This window comes from Scyliorhinus torazame, chromosome 20 (assembly GCF_047496885.1).
Source record: "Scyliorhinus torazame isolate Kashiwa2021f chromosome 20, sScyTor2.1, whole genome shotgun sequence".
NCBI lineage: Eukaryota > Metazoa > Chordata > Chondrichthyes > Carcharhiniformes > Scyliorhinidae > Scyliorhinus > Scyliorhinus torazame.
The window spans coordinates 11,390,295-11,408,333 of NC_092726.1; the positions used below are offsets into that span (position 1 = coordinate 11,390,295).

Here is an 18,039-nt window from a genome sequence, read left to right on the forward strand (position 1 = left end):
CTTGAGGCTGTGATGAGGGTTGCTCCTAAGGTTTGGATAATTCACAGTGATCCCCTGTTCCATTGATCCTTGCTGGAAACCTTCTGTGGACATTAGGATGGGAACTGGGCTGAGTTTGGCTGTCTTTTTTAATAAATTTAGAGTACCCAATTCATTTTTTCCAATTAAGGGGCAATTTAGCGTGGCCAATCCACCTACCCTGCACATCTTTGCGTTGTGGGGGCTAAATCCACGCAGACACGGCGGGGAATGTGCAAACTCCACACGGATAGTGACTCAGAGCCGGGATCGAACCTGGGACCCTGGTGCTGTGAAGCCACAGTGCTAATCACTTGTGCTACCGTACATAACCTGACGAAGACTGGAATGGGTATATCCAGACCATGGAACATTCAACATAGGGTTTGTTGCGGGTAATGTCTCTTCAGTGTCCTGGATATTCAATCCAAAATACATCCAATTTACAATGTGTTTTTTGAGAACAGAGTAATCTCTGTAGATTAGGGTCTGGTTTAGCACAGTGGGCTAAACAGCTGGCTTGTAAAGCAGAACAAGGCCAGCAGAGCGGGTTCAATTCCCATACCGGCCTCCCCGAACAGGCGCCGGAATGTGGCGACTAGGGGCATTTCACAGTAACTTCATTGAAGCCTACTTGTGACAATAAGCAATTATTATTATAGATGATTCAATCCTGAGAATATGCAGTATAATGTACATCTGACACCTCCCATCGTCACCTCCCAACTCTGCTCACATCTCCTAAAATTTCCTTTGGAAATCCCTTCAATATGGTTGCCATCCTACCCATTGAGATTATCACAGTTTAGCTCACCAGCGGCCTTTTCGGCAACTGGTTTGTTCTGAATCCAAGGTTTGTCAAGATGGTTATGTTTTAAACTGACTCCATTAATTCAAGGGAAAATGAAGAAGTGGAGATGGGCATGTGAGCTACCTCTTGTTCTTCCTGTTGAGAAGCCCATGTGACCTGGTTGCCATGGCTGGGGTCAAGGCCTGCTAAAAGCAAGGTGCCAATTTTGGACACATGGAGACAAAAGGGTCAGACTGGTGGACTTGCTGAGAGACACAGGGAGGAAGACAGGAAAATAATGTCAGCCGTGAGCAGCAGAGGAAAAGGCTGCTTTCTGTTGGCTCCAGGCAGGATGCTGGTGGGAGAGACAGGACCTGCGGATATTTAAGGACACCGGCAGATTCACCCTGGCGTGGTCAGGAGAAGGAATTGTTGTTGCTGGAAGTAGGTTCAGGGATTCTACTGGACATTCTCTGTGTTATTTCTCCATTTTCCTCCCAGAACTTCAATCAGCCTTCTTAAAATCAAACTCGGGCCGGGCAAATTGAGGTGGTCTCAGGGGAATCAATCCTCTCCCGGATTATGGGTTGAGGGAAACCGGTTGAAATGTGTCCTGGGGAGGGGTTTGGCATTCCAGTGTTATTCCTGCAGGAAGGAGGGGAGTTGTTAGATGAATGAGACGGGCTGAAGGGCCGCCCGCTGCGCAGATTAATGAGTCTCTCTCTCTGGTACGCTGTCTCTTTAAATGGGCGCGGACGGCTGGGAGATGGATTAGAGGCTGCGCGGGGGAAGGAGAACAAGTTGGCAAAGAGATTGGAGGAGGAGAGAGGGGCTTTGGGAGGGACAAGGATTATCCGAGTGTTTGCAGGGGAGTAGGATGTGCGGAGAGAGAGACTGGGCTTTCTCCTCAGGTTTGGGCGAGTAAACAATAGCGTTTGAAACATCTGCTCGGTTTGGAGTCTGCTGTCTGCTCGGGATCTCCATCCAGCTGCTCTCCCCCCTCTCCGAACCTCTGCTGTCCCTCAGAGCAGAGAGAGAGACATTGGAGCCGGCAACTCGGGTAAGGAGCAACAATCCGCGTTTGTGTACCCACTGAGACACACACACCCCGGGTCTCTTCAACAACATACACTGGAGCTGCTTTGGAAAATGTGTGGCCCTGCTTTGCATTTGGGACATATTGTGTTGCGTGGTGTTTTGAGTAAGTGGTCTGTGTGATTGGATTGAATGATTCCCCAATGTGGAGCCAATCTCTTTAATTGGATCAGGACAATGGAACAGCAAAAGCAATGGGCGAGACCGCCACTCCGAGAGAGACGACCCACCAGACTAGAGCTTGTTTCTAAATTCTGTCTTCCCATTTAATCCCCCCCCCCCATTGTTCTTTATCTTTGTCACCAGCAGCGTGTGTGTGAGTTTTTAAATGGGTGTTGGCTTGTTGCGGTGGGGGGGGGAGGAGAGTCGGTCCAGTTTCCTGGGGACCCCCAGCCTCTTTGCCTTTTTGGGGGAAATAATTATTGGGCTAAACGCCCCCGATCTTTCCAAACGCCGGGGGCGGGGTGGGGATTGGGAAGGGAGTGGAATCCAGCAGCTAAAATGGAGCGAGAGAGTGAGGCAAGAAATAAGATGTGTGCAGATTGACCGGGAGCTTGGTAAGAGGTTGTGCAGAAATAATTGTGTTTTGTTGTTGCTCAGGAGGATTAACAGAGAGCCAGAGCTGTGCCGTGCCCCTGAATCCTGTGTGTGTGTGTAACACCTATTGTCTCATCTGCATAATATTTGTGAATCTAGCAGCTCCGATACTACAACAAGGCAGTGTTTTCCTCCGTTCACCTTTTCTACACACACACACGCACAAACGGCTTTGTACTGAAATGTGTAAAGAGCTTTGAAGATTGTTATTAAAGGTTGTTTTGTGTGCAAGGAGGAGAGCTGGAATGTGCTGGGGGAGGATCTTTGGTAACTTCAACCCGGCTGTTTTGTTTCAAAAGTGCGTGTGACGCAAATTAATTTTCAAGGGGTAGGTAGTGTCAGAACAATCTTCCCGAGTCCACACAATGCAGGGAAGTGGGGCACTGCTCCCATTTTATGGCCGTGGTTTGGAAGCCGGATAGAGATATTTCAGTGTCACACCCCCTCCAAGGAACTTGAGATGTATTACTGGAAGCTGGATTTCCAAAGTAAATCTTGAGGTTCCCAGGTCAGGGATGGCACACTGGATCTGACCTTGGGTGACCGTGTGGATACGTTCTCCCCGTGTCTGCGCGGGTTTCCTCCGGGTGCCACGGTTTGCTTACAGTAGAAAGATGTGCAGGATAGATTGATTGGCTCTGTTAGATTGACCCTTTGTGTCCAAAGATGTGCAGATCAGGTGGGGATTCGAGGATATGGTGAAGGGGGGGGGGGGGGGGGAGTGGGTCTAGAGGGTCGGGACAAGCCCAAATGGCCGACTTCTGCATTGTGAAGATGGTGAAATATGACTCCATCGGAACTCCTAAGTGCTGTAAAGAAGAATCAGATTGGAGTTGGAACATGAACTGCGTTTCTCCAGGGTTGCGTTCTCCAGCACTTTATCAAGCACCTGCAATATTTTTTGCTGTTGTTATTCTCGATCTCTGCCCATCTGATCCTCCCAATGGTCTCTTGGCTGGGAGCAGTTTCTCATCACCCATTCTGTCCACACCCCTCTGAAGTCCTCCACCGTGTCTCCTCCCATCCCTCCTCCCTCCAAGGAAAACAGTCTGAACCTCTCCTCATGTACCTGAGAGACAGCACTGTGGGCAGACCTACACAGGCACTGCAGAGGATCAAGGAGTCAACTCACCACCACTTTCTCGAGGGACAATGGGGATGGACGATAAATGCTGGGTGAGCCAGCAACACCGACATCCGGGAAATTGGAGATGGTCCCATTTAGCGGTTTTTAATACAAAACAGCATGGGTCATATCTGGAGCAAATTTCTCTCAAAACTTCTCCAAGGGCAGGGACAGCAGGGGTTAGATTCAGAATCCCACAGTGGGCAGGGGTTAGATTCAGAATCCCAACAGTGGGCATGTGTGAGATTCAGAATCCCAACAGTGGGCATGTGTGAGATTCAGAATCCCAACAGTGGGCATGTGTGAGATTCAGAATCCCAACAGTGGGCATGTGTGAGATTCAGAATCCCAACAGTGGGCATGTGTGAGATTCAGAATCCCAACAGTGGGCATGTGTGAGATTCAGAATCCCACAGTGGGCAGGGGTTAGATTCAGAATCCCACAGTGGGCAGGGGTTAGATTCAGAATCCCACAGTGGGCATGGGTTAGATTCAGAATCCCACAGTGGGCAGGGGTTAGATTCAGAATCCCAACAGTGGGCATGGGTTAGCTACAGAATGCCAACAGTGGGCAGGGGTTAGATACAGAATCCCAACAGTGGGCATGTGTTCGATTCAGAATCCCAGCAGTGGGTGTGGGTTAGATTCAGAATACCAACAGTGGGCATGGGTTAGCTTCCGAATGCCGACAGTGGGCAGGGGCTAGCTTCTGAATGCCAACACTGGGCAGGGGTTAGATTCAGAATGCCAACACTGGGCAGGGGTTAGCTTCCGAATGCCAACAGTGGGCATGGGTTAGATACAGAATTCCAACAGTTAGGGCAGCAAGGTGGCGCAGTGGTAGCACTGCAGTCTCACGGCACCGAGGTCCTAGGTTCGATCCTGGCTCTGGGTCACTGTCCGTGTGGAGTTTGCACATTCTCCCCGTGTTTGCGTGGGTTTTGTCCCCACAACCCAAAGATGTGCAGGGTAGGTGGATTGAACAAGCTAATACCCCTTAATTGGAAAAAATGAATTGGGTACTCTAAATTAAAAAAAAAAAAGAATTCCAACACTGGGCAGGGGTTAGCTTCCGAATGCCAACACTGGGCATGGGTTAGCTTCCGAATGCCAACAGTGGGCAGGGGTTAGCTTCCGAATGCCAACACTGGGCAGGGGTTAGCTTCCGAATGCCAACAGTGGGCAGGGGTTAGCTTCCGAATGCCAACAGTGGGCAGGGGTTAGCTTCCGAATGCCAACAGTGGGCAGGGGTTAGCTTCCGAATGCCAACAGTGGGCAGGGGTTAGCTTCCGAATGCCAACAGTGGACATGGGTTATATACAGAATCCCAACAATGGGCATGGGCTAGATACAGAATCCCAACAGTGGGCATGAGCTAGATACAGAATCCCAACAGTGGGCATGGGCTCGATACAGAATCCCAACTGTGGGCAGGGGTTATCTACAGAATTCCAACTGTGGGCAGAGGTTAGCTTCAGAATCCCAACAGTGGGCAGGGGTTAGATACAGAGTGCCACAGTGGGCAGGGGTTAAATATAGAATGCAACAGTGGGCAGGGGTTAGATACAGAATGCCACAGTGGGCAGGGGTTAGACAAAGAATCCCAACTGTGGGCATGGGTTAGATACAGAATTCCAACTGTGGGCATGGGTTAGATACTGAATGCCAACAGTGGGCAGGGGTTAGATACTGAATCCCAACAGTGGGCATGGGTTAGATACAGAATCCCAACAGTGGGCAGGGATCAGATACAGAATCCCAACAGTGGGCAGGGATTAGATACTGAATCCCAACAGTGGGCAGGGATTAGATACAGAATCCCAACAGTGGGTATGGGTTAGATACATAATCCCAACAGTGGGCATGGGTTAGATACAGAATCCCAACAGTGGGCATGGGTTAGATACAGAATCCCAACAGTGGGCAGGGATCAGATACAGAATCCCAACAGTGGGCAGGGATTAGATACTGAATCCCAACAGTGGGCAGGGATTAGATACAGAATCCCAACAGTGGGCAGGGGTTAGATACTTAATCCCAACAGTGGGCATGGGTTAGATACAGAATCCCAACAGTGGGCATGGGTTAGATACAGAATCCCAACAGTGGGCAGGGGTTAGATACAGAATCCTAACAGTGGGCATGAGTTAGATACAGAATCCCACAGTGGGCATGGGTTAGATACAGAATCCCAACAGTGGGCAGGGGTTAGATACAGAATCCTAACAGTGGGCATGAGTTAGATACAGAATCCCACAGTGGGCATAGGCAAGATACAGAATCCCAGCAGTGGACAGGGGTTAGATACAGAATCCCAACAGTGGGCAGGGATCAGATACAGAATCCCAACTGTGGACAGGGGTTAGATACAGAATCCCAACAGTGGGCATGGGTTAGATACAAAATGCCAACAGTGTTACTGTGCTCCAATCTCAGAGACCCATTGCTCCCTGCACTTCAGACGCATTGAGGTTACTGGATTGGAGCAGTTTTGTGATTTGAACCGGTTCCGTTCAGGAGCTTTGTTTTAGTCCCTCCCGTGTGTGATTGGTGAAGCAGTGATCTCGTCTCCCAGCTCGCCTGCACTGATGGAAATCCTCTTCCAACCGACCCCCACCAACCAATCACCTTCTCAGTTCACATTTTTGAGAAGAAGTGTTTTGAAGATTTACTTTTTGCTCAGAAGGCTACAAAAAGTCATCTCTGATGCTACCAGTCCCCGAGTGGTTGCTGCTTATTCAGTGCCCATCCACTGGCTGCCAGTGGTCTCCTCACCAATAGCACTTGCTTCTGACTTGACAGAACAGAGCATTAACGGACAGCCACAAAGCATCCTCTATTTGGAGTCCACGTTTCCATTGCTCTCGGCTGAGTGTCTGTATCTCACTGTGTTAACCCACACTCTGCTGGATGCTGTCTTTCATGTACCGGTTTACAGGAAATCTTTCCCGCCTTTGATGCTGGCTCATGGGCCCTGACTAGTTGACTGAATACATTTCCTCATTCTGGGTTTGTTTGATTGACTCGCGCATCACACCCAAGTGGAATTTGTGATCTGATGAAGAATGTTCCAAACTGATTGGAAAAAAAAAATAAAAAAATTTATAGTACCCAATTCATTTTTTCCAATGAAGGGGCAATTTAGCGTGGCCAATTCACCTGCCCTGCACATCTTTTTGAGTTGCGGGGGCGAAACCTACGCAGACATGGGGAGAATGTGCAAACTCCACACGGACAGTGACCCAGGGCCGGGATCGAACCTGGGAACTTGGCACCGTGAGGCAGCAGTGCTAATCACTGCACCACATGTGCCACCCTGTTCCAGACTGATAACTACAATCTGGATTTGAAGTCATGTACGCCGGGAAGATTTGGCAATTGATTGACTTGAGGTTTGGTGTAGTGATGAGAGCTAGCATGACAGTCTTTCACCTGAAGGGTTTCCACCAGGGCTGGCCACCCATTGTTGGGGAGTACAGTCCCTGGAAGCATCAGCCTTCTTCGCCAGCATTAGGCAGAAGGCAATGACAGCCACATCAATTCAAAACTTGTGCCACTCAGGAAGATCCCTGCGCAGAAACCCATTATTGGCCCAGCAGCTCCCTGCCCGCATTCATGCTCCACGTTGAACAAACTCCTCACGTCAGCAGGCCTAACTATTCCTTTCTCCCTCATGCTTACTTCGAAAGCGCTGTTTAAGTACCAGTTGTGGAAAAGCCGGGGTTGGACTGGGGTGAGCACAGTACGAAGTACCAGTTGTTTAAGGTGTTGCGTAACTGCCAGATATTATCTGTGTGACCTGATGGCTAGTGAATTCAGCCCTTGGATAAGAGATAATTGTCCACCGAGGAAGTGATGATACCACTCCAGATCAAACATGGGGCAACCCTGTACGAACTACCATTGCAGGTAGAGAGATTGAATTCCTGCCATTGACCTGATTCTGCATGACTTGCTGGCCAAACAATCAAACGTGCCCCCCCTCCAACTCAGTCCTCTGGAGGGCCCAACCTTCCGACACAACCTCGTTTCTGAAGTGTCTGATTGCCTGTAAAGTGCTTTGGGATGTTCGGGGGTTGAAAAAGGCACGCAAATCTTTTGTGTTTTAAAAAAAAAAATTTAAAAATGCTTGGTTGTAGATCTCTTGGATTGTGTGAGCATTCAGAAGGAGTTGGTTCTATTGTTAAAAAGTCCCAACTAATCCTGTTTCGTTTTACAGCATGTTTGTGCCATTGTTAGGCAGAGTTGAGAATGATTCACCAGGTTCTGTTGATTCAACTGTGAATGTGCCTTTTAATGTGTTTTTTAAGTTACTGAATCACCAGTTTATTTGTGCTTCCTAAATCCCTGTGCTCCTCCAGCCTGAGAGCTGGGGGAGGGGTGGGGAGGGGACTGGTATTTAAGAGCATGTTAGTTTTGGGGGGGAGGGGGGGTGTTGGTTGGCAGGGGGCAATGGTGTCAGAGCAAGGGAAGGAGAGAAAATAATGTTTAATAGCTATAATGGAGGGACTCGAGAAGCTGGAGTGAGAGAGACTGGAATGCATGGTAGCTTTCTCGAGATTGTTCCTGGAAGTGTCCTGTTGATTTTCTAATTGCGTGGAAGAAAATTGTCCCCTTAAGTGCAGGCACACATCAGTTCCCGACTGTGGTAAGAGAAGCCTATCTAGAAACATGTCACAACCACTGAGTTTATATCCTCGGCGCAGCCTCGGTTACACAGGGTCTTCAGCAGGGAACATTTTCCTAAACACCACATCTCTGCATCATTGCTTCAATCCGGAGATTGCTTCCTTGCACTAGAAATTGAGTCTCATCAGTTAGACATTACCATCAGCACTGTTCTGGAACCACACCCATCTCCAGTCCTATTTTGGTCAGTTGTTAGTCCCTTTGCTCTCCGTCACTGACCAGATGGACTGAATTGCCTCCTGCAATTGAGAGTCTCTGTGTCACCGTCAGTTTTGCTGCTTTACAATGTCCCAGCATCTTAACAGCGAAGCTCCTTCTCCTTTGTTTTCACTTCCTGCTGCCTTTGTCACTAATTACTACTCTATCTATATGCTCATCTCTTGTGCTCTTGCTATTAATACCTCGTAAGTCCAAATAAATTACTCTCCAAGCATATTTCACGTGAGCAACATTTGCGTCAAAGCAGTTTTCATGCTCCTGCTGTACCTGCCCAATGTGAAAACGTGAAGTTTGCAAGGAAGTCTGATTTGTATTTCGGGCAGCACTGTGCAGTCTTTCTCCCCGCGGTTGGAGGCTGGCCTTAAAGGCGACAATTCAAACCCTATCTGGCCCACACCCCATCTCTGTCGATGACTTCAGTCTGTCCCATTGCCCTGCTCTGTCCCTCCAGCCCTGCAAGTTTATTTCCCTCACTTTCCCATCTAATTTCCGTTTGAAATAGTGACCGGTTTGGGTCACAATCAATAGCTTTGTGTTTGGAAAAAAAAATAAAAAAAATCTTTGTCCCGCCTCCCTGCTTCCCATGTCTCAACTAGCATTTGTGTCTCCTCATCCTTGTACCACCACCCAAATGTCCACTTTGTCTAAACATCTCAATTTTGTGTTTCACTCAACATATTTCTCTTTATTACCCTTGACTCAACACAGAACATCCTGAGTTTCCAAACCTAAACTCATCCCAATAAACCTGCTCCAAGGCTCCACCACAGTGGCACAAGTGGTTCGCAATGCTGCCACTCGGCCCCAGGGACACAGGTTCAATTCTGGCTTCGGGTCACTGTCTGTGTGGAGTTTGCACCTTCTCCCTGTGTCTGCGTGGGTTTCTTCCAGGTGCTCTGGTTTCCCCCTACAGTCCAAAGATGTGTGGGTTAGGTGGATTGGCCAAGCTAAATTGCCTTGTAGTGTCCAGAGGTAAGATGGGTGTCCAGAGGTTAGACGGGGATCGGGTGAAGGTGTGGGCTTAAGTGGGGTGCTCTTTCCAAGGGCCAGTCAGACCTGATGGGCTGAATGGCCTCCTGCACCGTAAATTCTATGACACCGGCATTCATCACGTTTGGTGAGCACAAGTGGACTAGGTTGTAGTTTTCAGGTGCCATTACCAAATCACTTCATCTTGCTGCTGTTCTCCACTGCTGGGAGTTACAGACTGCTTGTAATGAGCAATGGAGTACCAGCGACCGCTACATGTAAAAACAACAGTTGCATCAGGGCAGGAGTAACTATCTGACATGAAGCTCTGTCTTTGAACATGCGTATTCTGCCAAATGAATCTGTGGAAGTTACTGTGATGCCTCGCTTGGTATAGGTGCAGGCCTACTTGTGTTACTAAACACTCCCTGTGCCCCCAAAATATTATTCATTGCCTTAACTCTTGTGAGCCGTAACAAGTAGATTTAATTGTGAAAGCAAGTGTGTCTTGTCAGACAATTGCAGGGTTGTGGAGTGACTGGTTAAAGGGATCTTGCGTGACACAGACACAATGCCAACCTGTTCAGCCCTGTGCTTATTTTCTCAAACTTGTTTTTCAATGCAATTCACCGTGTTCCACTTGGATTTTTCCATGCCTATGCATCGCTCTCCTCCTCCCTCACTCCTTCAGTGTTAAAGGCTGCCGTACAATTCCACATAGCTGTGTGCTCTGTTCAATGTACAACTTGAAAATGGTGAAGAGTGAAGCTATTTTCACCTTGGAAGGAATCCAACTTGCATTGGACAACATGGAATGATTCTGGGCTTGAAACGGTTAAGTTTCTATATAACAGGGTGCATAAACCTGACTTAATATTCCCTTGAGCTTGGTAGGCTGAGGTATGATTTAATCATGTTTCAAGTGCTGAAGGGATTCAGTGGGCTCCATCCATCGGAACTCTGGGTGAAGGGAATCTAGAACCAGGAGGCACCAACTTTAAATTGGAGTTGGGCCACTCGGGAAAGAGCAGTCGAAATCTACCACTGACTCCCCCACACATGCTGTGTGTTCTAGGTCAATTGAAGCCTTCAAGACTAAGAAATAGATCCTCATTTGGGTCAGGATACCAAGTGATAGGGAGAAAAGAACTTCAAGTTGCGGATCATGCGATTTAATGACAATCAGTTTATCATCTAAAGGCCAAACCCCTCTAAGTCACTCACCATCCTGACTTGGAAATATATCACCACAACTGCCCTCCCTGATAGCACTGTGGGTGTACGTACACCGCATGGACTGCAGCAGTTCAAGAAGACAGCTCACCAGCATCTTCTCAAGGGGCAATTAAGGATGGACAACAAATGTTGACCTAGCCAGCAAAGAATCTATTTAAAAAAAAAAAAAAACCCTTGCGCACATGCATTTTCCAGCAGAGAGCGCTGAATGATTGTTAGAAATGGATACCCTTGGGGTGGCACAGTGGTTAACACTGGTGCCTCACGGCACCCAGGAACCCAGGTTTGATCCTGACTCCGGGTCACTGTCCGTGTGGAGTTTGCACATTCTCCCCGTGTCTGCGTGGGTCTCGGGCCCACAACCCAAAGATGTGCAGGCTAGGTGGATTGGCCACGCTAAATTGCCCCTTGATGGGGGGAGCAAAAAAATAAATTGTGTACTCTTAAATTTATCAAAAAAGAAAACAAATGGTTACCCTTGCTTTCGAATCCTTCCTTAGCACAGGAATGCTGAGATGAACCTGAGAAGCACTTTGTCTCAGCCAAGCTACTCTGGTTAGGCATCGACCCTCCAAGTATGCAATTGGCAGATGAGTGTCTTGTGATGAATGTTGGGAAGTGCTGCCACTGTTTGATTATCAATCGGGTGGGAGGGAATATATCTTCAGTCAGCTGATGCTATCATCTACACGTCCAGAGCAAAGCCACCCGGTGCAGGAGTCCCCTGAATGCTGGGCGCATCCCCTGGGTCGTAGAAAGCTTTCCTGACCTAGCACCCTGAGCTCAGCCAGCAACTGCAGGGTCCACGGTAACCTGTAATATTGTAAAGCCAGAGCCTTCAATCCAGGAGGAGTCTGGGGTGAAAAGCAAACCTTACCCCCTCCCCATCCTCCTCTCCACTCCGATTTCTTGTGAAGATTGCTGATATGAAATCCCTCCTTCAATCTGTGACTTGCTTTATTCTTCAGTAATAGAACAGCCTTTGCAGACTGTAATGTTTAACATGTGCAGATGGATGTGAAACAAAAGCCACCTTGTTGGAGATGTCTGTAAGTAATCAGTCGGCGAGTGGTTTGCTTTCACTGCAATGGGATTTATTCGCGGGCTTGTTTCAGACCCTTCCTCCTCTCTCTGTTTTTTTTTTTCCCTTGCACCATTTTTGATCAGGACATTGTGTGTTCATTTCTTGCCTCAACTTCAGACAGATGTGCTCGGCAGCTGCATCAGCGCATGTTGAGTGACCAAATATCAAGTCCATTCCCCCCTCTTCCTGTGTTACTGACGCCGAGTCATGCCAACTCAATGCCTGTTGTACGGCCATCCTGCTCTCTCAGCAGCTGGCTCGGGTTTCTGAGTGAGCGGGTTGAAGCGCATAATCAGACGTGCAAGAAATTAAATAAAAGAAAATGCCAACGATTCCCTGCTGTAAATGTACCAGAGCATTTGTGAAACAGATCGCCCTGCCTCTGAAGAGGCATAATGCATTTCCCCAAGTGATTATATACAGCAGGTTCATAATTCAGTCAAAATGTATAATAAAGTAATTGTTGAAAAGCAGGATCAAGTTACAGGCTTGGATGTAATCGAGGGGTAGGGGCAGTGCATGTGAGCAGTAATGGGAGTGAGTTACAGGCTGAGGTTCAGAGCTTTGTGTGCAGGATATTGAATTTGAAACAGTCAGTAGAAGGCTGATATTTAATAAATGCATTTGGCTCGGTGTTTGAGGATGGACAGCTTGTGCTTTGACACCTGAACAACCAAAGGGTAGCCAAGTTGGTCAGAGGTGCTCTGTTTTTGTTTATAAATTTAAAGTACCCAATTCTTTTTTTCCCCCAATTAAGGGGCAAATTAGCGTGGCCAATTCACCTATCCTGCACATCCTTGGGTTGTCGGGGTGTGACCCATGCAGACACTGGGAGAATGTGCAAACCCCACACTGACCCGGGGCCGGGATCGAAACAGGTCCTTGGTGCCGTGAGGCAGCAGTGCTAACCACCGTGGTGCCCTGAGACCTGCTGTTTGAGGAGTATGGGGGAAGACTCTCTCACTCCTGGGGCGCTGGGGAGAACGGTGAAGGAGCGCCAACACTCCCAATTGTCACTCCTGTGACAACGTACAATTTGAGAAGCACTTCCTATGAGAGCAAGTAAGAAGCTTGCACCGACAGTCTATTAAACAAAGCTGTTTCCTCCTGAAGTAAACTCCAGTCTGCTAGAAATGTAAAATAAAAGCAGAAACTACTGGCAGTGCTGAGCACGGCAGGCAGCATCTGTGCATAGAAACATTTCAAATTAATGACCCTTCCTCTGAACAGGCAATGACACCTGAAACATTTTTCAACAAGAGCCATCATCCTGAAACATTAACTCTGTTTTTCTGCAACACCCCCGAACCCTTCACTGTCAAATCTCCTGCAATCTCCGTGTAATCTGTGTTCAGTGCGACTGCCAGTCCTGTTGTTGCTATTTTGTGTATGGATTAGTCTCTGGTTTACTATCCAGGGGACAGTGCATTCTGTTTACAGAGCAGTGCTTCCTGTAATACTAGAAATACAAGTTTGAAGCAGCAGGTCTTGCAGGAGGCCAAGCTTTGTGTTGCCAACACCTCCTGTCTTTAGGTGTGTTGTAAACCACATTGAAGCTTGACACACGCTGGTGATGTTGCGGTAACTTGGTTTGACTTCTCTCCCAGAAGCTCTCCACGGATATCTCATGGCTAGGCCAATGCGTTCACTGACACATTTGGGAAACTAATGTAGACATGCGTGGCTGCAGTACTATTCCTCACCTTCCCAGATGGCATTTCCTCATATATGCGAAGTCAGAAAGTGGCAGCAAGTGTTGGCTGAGTATTCGCCTTTTGGGGCAGAGTAGCTGCTCCTCCCTAATGTCGACATGTTCTGTGTCAAGGTCGTGGAGTCCAGCATTGGGAACCTCGCCCTTGTGACTCAACCCTTCAGTTAGTCAAGGTGCAGCATCTCAGCCACTGTCCCACCTGGGTACACACCTGGGTACAATGTGAAGATGGTAGCTGCAGCATTGTGATTGACTTGGCTTTGGCCTTGACCACCTTGTCCGAGTTGAGCACTGCTGAATATTTGCTGGTTTTAGGTGGGTGGATTTGGGGTGCTGCAGCATGTCATACGAGTGGCAATGTTGTACGGAGCTTTCAGCCTGTTTTGGGTTTGTGGTCTCTTTGTGCAGAGCGCATCTCTCTCTTCATTCCCCAATCAGATCAGCGAGCTTCATCCCCTTCTGGGCAGCGGGCCCAGTTCACTGACCGAGTGTTCAGCCTGAACTGGGTATTGCTGACTTGGGTTCCTGAGCACTTGCTGCATGATGATGCCTGAAGCATAAACCAGGGACTTGTGATGATGTGTACACACCACAGGTAGTTGTTGGGAGTCCTGTTTGTGACCAATTTGTACCAATGGAACATGCCTAGTTAATTAGTAGTAATTTCTTATTAACACCTTTCAACGTAATCACGATGATAGTCGGGGTTTGTACATTGAAAAGTTAATGCATGTGATCCACTTCGGCCGACTACACCCCAGGTCAAATAGCGTAAAGCTCCCTCTGCACTGCCCCATCAAAAGCTCCAGGACTGGTTAGATACAGAGTCAAGCTCCCTCTGCACTGTCCCTTGAAATACTCCCAGGACAGGTACAGCACGGGGTTAGATACAGAGTACAGCTCCCTGTATTATCGCCCCAACAGCATATCTTTGTTCCAACCTTTAGTCCCTTGCCCACACGTTTCCTACACCAGTCATACAATATGCTTGGAGTCTTGATGCTGCATTTGGGATAATTTGGTGCTATCCCTGTGAAGACTGTGGTTGAGAATGCTTGAAATCCAGCAGCAGCAGCCCAGGATCGGGGGGAGGAGGAGGAACCAGAAGGACTCTCGGGGTTGTTAATATATACTGTATAATATGTATAGGTCGTTGCGACAGATAATTGTATATTGGACTGTTAAATTATATTTTTGGAGAGTGTTACTTGTGATAAGGCAGTTGCCAATTAGGGTTAGTTTTCATTTTTGTTATTTATTATTAATTCATTTTTTGTTTATAAAATAGGTCATTGTTATTTGTGTTGTTATAATATTGTGTAAAGGATGCACAATGTACTGTGTTGGTTGACCAAAAATTTTCAATAAAATATTTATTAAAAAAAAAGAGAATGCTTGAAATCGCCCTATTGACTGATTGTCAATGACAAGGTGAATGCCTTCTTTGATTATGGACTAAATTTTGAGCTGTGTTTTTATTGATCGTTTTGATCAATTTTCTTCATGGCAGAATGATATGTGGCAGACACAGACATCCAGTCAGGTGTAAGTGAGGACATGAAGCATGGATTAGAAGGGTTGGATAGCAGACTGAATGGAGCCCTCCTTCTTAATTACAACTGACTGGATTCTTGATTGCTGAAAGCTGCAATTTACTTTTACATTCTTCCGGTTTCCTTCCCTTCCCTTGTTGTTTGCTGCTGGATTTGGATTCTAGTGGGCTGGCAATCATCTGGTACCTCACACAAGGTGGCCATTCATGAGGCACGAACTTCAGGGCTAAGTGGTGACTGGCTATGCCACTACAGTAGTGTCTTCGTAAAAAAGGATCAGAACAACGGGGAGGAGAGGAAATTGGAAGCTGGGAGAGGGGGGCTGAGAAATTAGGCTCTAATTCTAAATTAAGAATGTGTGCGTGGCCAGTGCTACAATTATCAAGTGTAAGGGTGCCACTGATAACTACTCTATCCGACTTGAGGCATCATTAGCTTACCTTAGGAGTGGCTGAGAGTAGGTTTAATCTCCAGCAAGAGCCTGCATTTATATAGCACCTTCAACACCGGACAACGTTCGAAGGTGTGTCGCATGTGTATTGCCAAACAAAACTTGTGTCACTGACGGAGATAGGTCAGAGGACCAAAAACCTGATGAGTGACACGATGAGAAGTGACGGGAAGCCAGAGAGAGAGAGAGAGAGGATGGCAGCAGTGCAGGAAAAGTGGGGAGGCTAGAGTTTGAGTCCAAAAACCTCTGCATGAAGTGGGGAGGAATAGTCCGTCACGATTGTCGGTTCTGTCCACTTCCAGTAACCCCTGCTGAGAAGTGTACATCTGGACATTATTCTGAGAGTCTGGGTCTCAACGACATGCTGCCATTCTTTCTCTCAGCTCACACAAATATCATTCGGAGGGTGTGAGGTTCCTGCGATAGTGCAACATGATGACTCGGTTGCTTGAGGGGCTGATGAGACCAGCAAATAATTGGCCAGAAAACATTTTTACACCAGTAGTGATGCTAGGTTGTGCTTTTATTTTTCAAACTTGAATGATTGCATTCATAAAATGAAAAACAAAGCAGGCACATCCTGTGGGAAAGCTGAAATGAGATTTCCTGAAGTCATCAAACACCGTCTTTTGTTTGTTCCCATTGATTAAATCTGGAATTGTCATGATTTCGATAAAGGCCCCCTCACGAACCTCGATGCAGTTCCCGCAGTCCTGGATGTGGCTGTGACGTGAGTCAGGTCTCCCGGGACATCTGGCCTTCAGCAGGGATAGCTGCAGCCATCTGTTTGTGGCACTTGGATGGGTTGAATGCTGGTTAAAGCAGTCATGCAGCACACCGAGAAGTAGGCCATTCAGCCCGAACAGCCCATGCCAGCACACATGTTACACTCCAGCTCCAACAGCATTGTAGATGCTCGACACCCACCAGGACAAAGCAGCCCACTGGATTGGCACCCATTCCACAAACGTTCACTCCCTCTACCACAAACAAACATTGGCAGCAGTGTGTACCATCTACACAATGTACTGCAGGCACTCACTCTCTACCGTCTCAAAGGTCAAAGGCACCACATGGGAACACCGCCACCTGGATGTTCCCCTCCCAAGTGATCACCATCCTGACTTGGAAACAGGGGTAAAATCCTGGAACTCCCTCCCTAATAGCACTGTGTGTACCTGCACGATGTGGAAAGCAACGGTTCAAGAAGGCAGTCCACCCCCACCTTATCGAGGGCAATTAGTGCTTGGCAGCAAATGCTGGGCAAGCCAGTGAAACCCAGGTCCCTCCACCCATCCTTTCTCATCATAATTCCAGCACCACAACACTCTGTTCCCTGTTCTCTCGTTTCTGCCTGAACCTCACCAAATGCACCAATACTCCATTTCCCGGTGGTGAACCCCACAATAAAGAGCTTTCTTGTGAATTGCCAATTTGATTCCTTGGTGACTACTTTGTAATGACAAGCCTCAAGGTTTGCTCTTCCACAAGCGGAAATGATTTCTTGATGTCTACTTCATCAAACTCCCTCATCGAACTGATTTTGTTGCGAGGATTCCCCAATGGTGCCACCATGTTCCATTTCCAAAACTACTTTCCAACACTCCAGAGTCTCCCATCTCTGTCTTTAGTTTTGAAAAACATTTTATTGGAGGCATTTCCACATATGTACATCACAAACAAGAAAAAACACAACCAACTATGGCAACAGCAAGCAATCAAAACATCTCTTCTCTTCTCTTTCCCCCCCCCCCCCCCCCCCCGAACATTTAACTTGAACTGAACTCTGTGTCTCCCCCTCCCCCACTGACAACCCAATACTTAAAGACGTTGATGAACAAGTTTGGAGGGGGGGGGGTTGGACTGTGTATGTATGTTGTTGATGCCTAATGTGGGCAATGGCCATCTCCTGAAGAGAATCTGACCATCTCGCTATGACATTACCATCGCCGAATCCCTTACTTTCTGCATCCAGGGGAGGGGGATTGACAAGAAACTGCTCTGGACAAACCATATTGATAATGTGCTGAGAATAAACTGGGAATCCTGCGGCAAGTAACTCTACTTCTGGCTTGCCATAACCTGTGCACCATCGACAAGGCACAAGTCAGGAGTGTGATGGAATATTCTGCACTTGCCTTGATGAGTGCAGCTCCCAGCAACACTCGACGCTCAACACCAGGACAAAGCAGCTCCACTTGGTTGGCCCCCTATCGAAAAGCATTCACTCCCTGCTCCTCCACTGACGCACAGTGGCAGCCTTGTGTACCATCTACACGATGTGCTGCACTAATCAAGTCTCCTGCAACAGCATCTTCCAAATGCACTACCAGCTTAGCACCTTCCAAATGCACTACCAGCTTAGGACAGGGGCAGCAGACATATGGGAATATCACCTCCTGGAAGTTCCCCTCCAAACCACACACCATCCTGACGTGGATATATATTGGCCGTTCCTTTCAATGTAACTGGGTCAAAATCCTACAACTCTTTTTCTCTTT

At 47.7% G+C, this 18,039-nt stretch overlaps 1 protein-coding gene across 1 annotated transcript in view; it reads left to right on the forward strand.

The window, feature by feature from the left end:
- The first annotated feature begins 1,611 nt into the window (after positions 1-1,611).
- Positions 1,612-18,039, forward strand: part of sema4c (sema domain, immunoglobulin domain (Ig), transmembrane domain (TM) and short cytoplasmic domain, (semaphorin) 4C) — an 84,183-nt gene continuing 67,755 nt past the window's right edge. Inside the window, 1 exon segment of the mRNA XM_072485659.1 lies at positions 1,612-1,868. The gene's annotated coding sequence lies outside the window, so the exon portion shown is untranslated.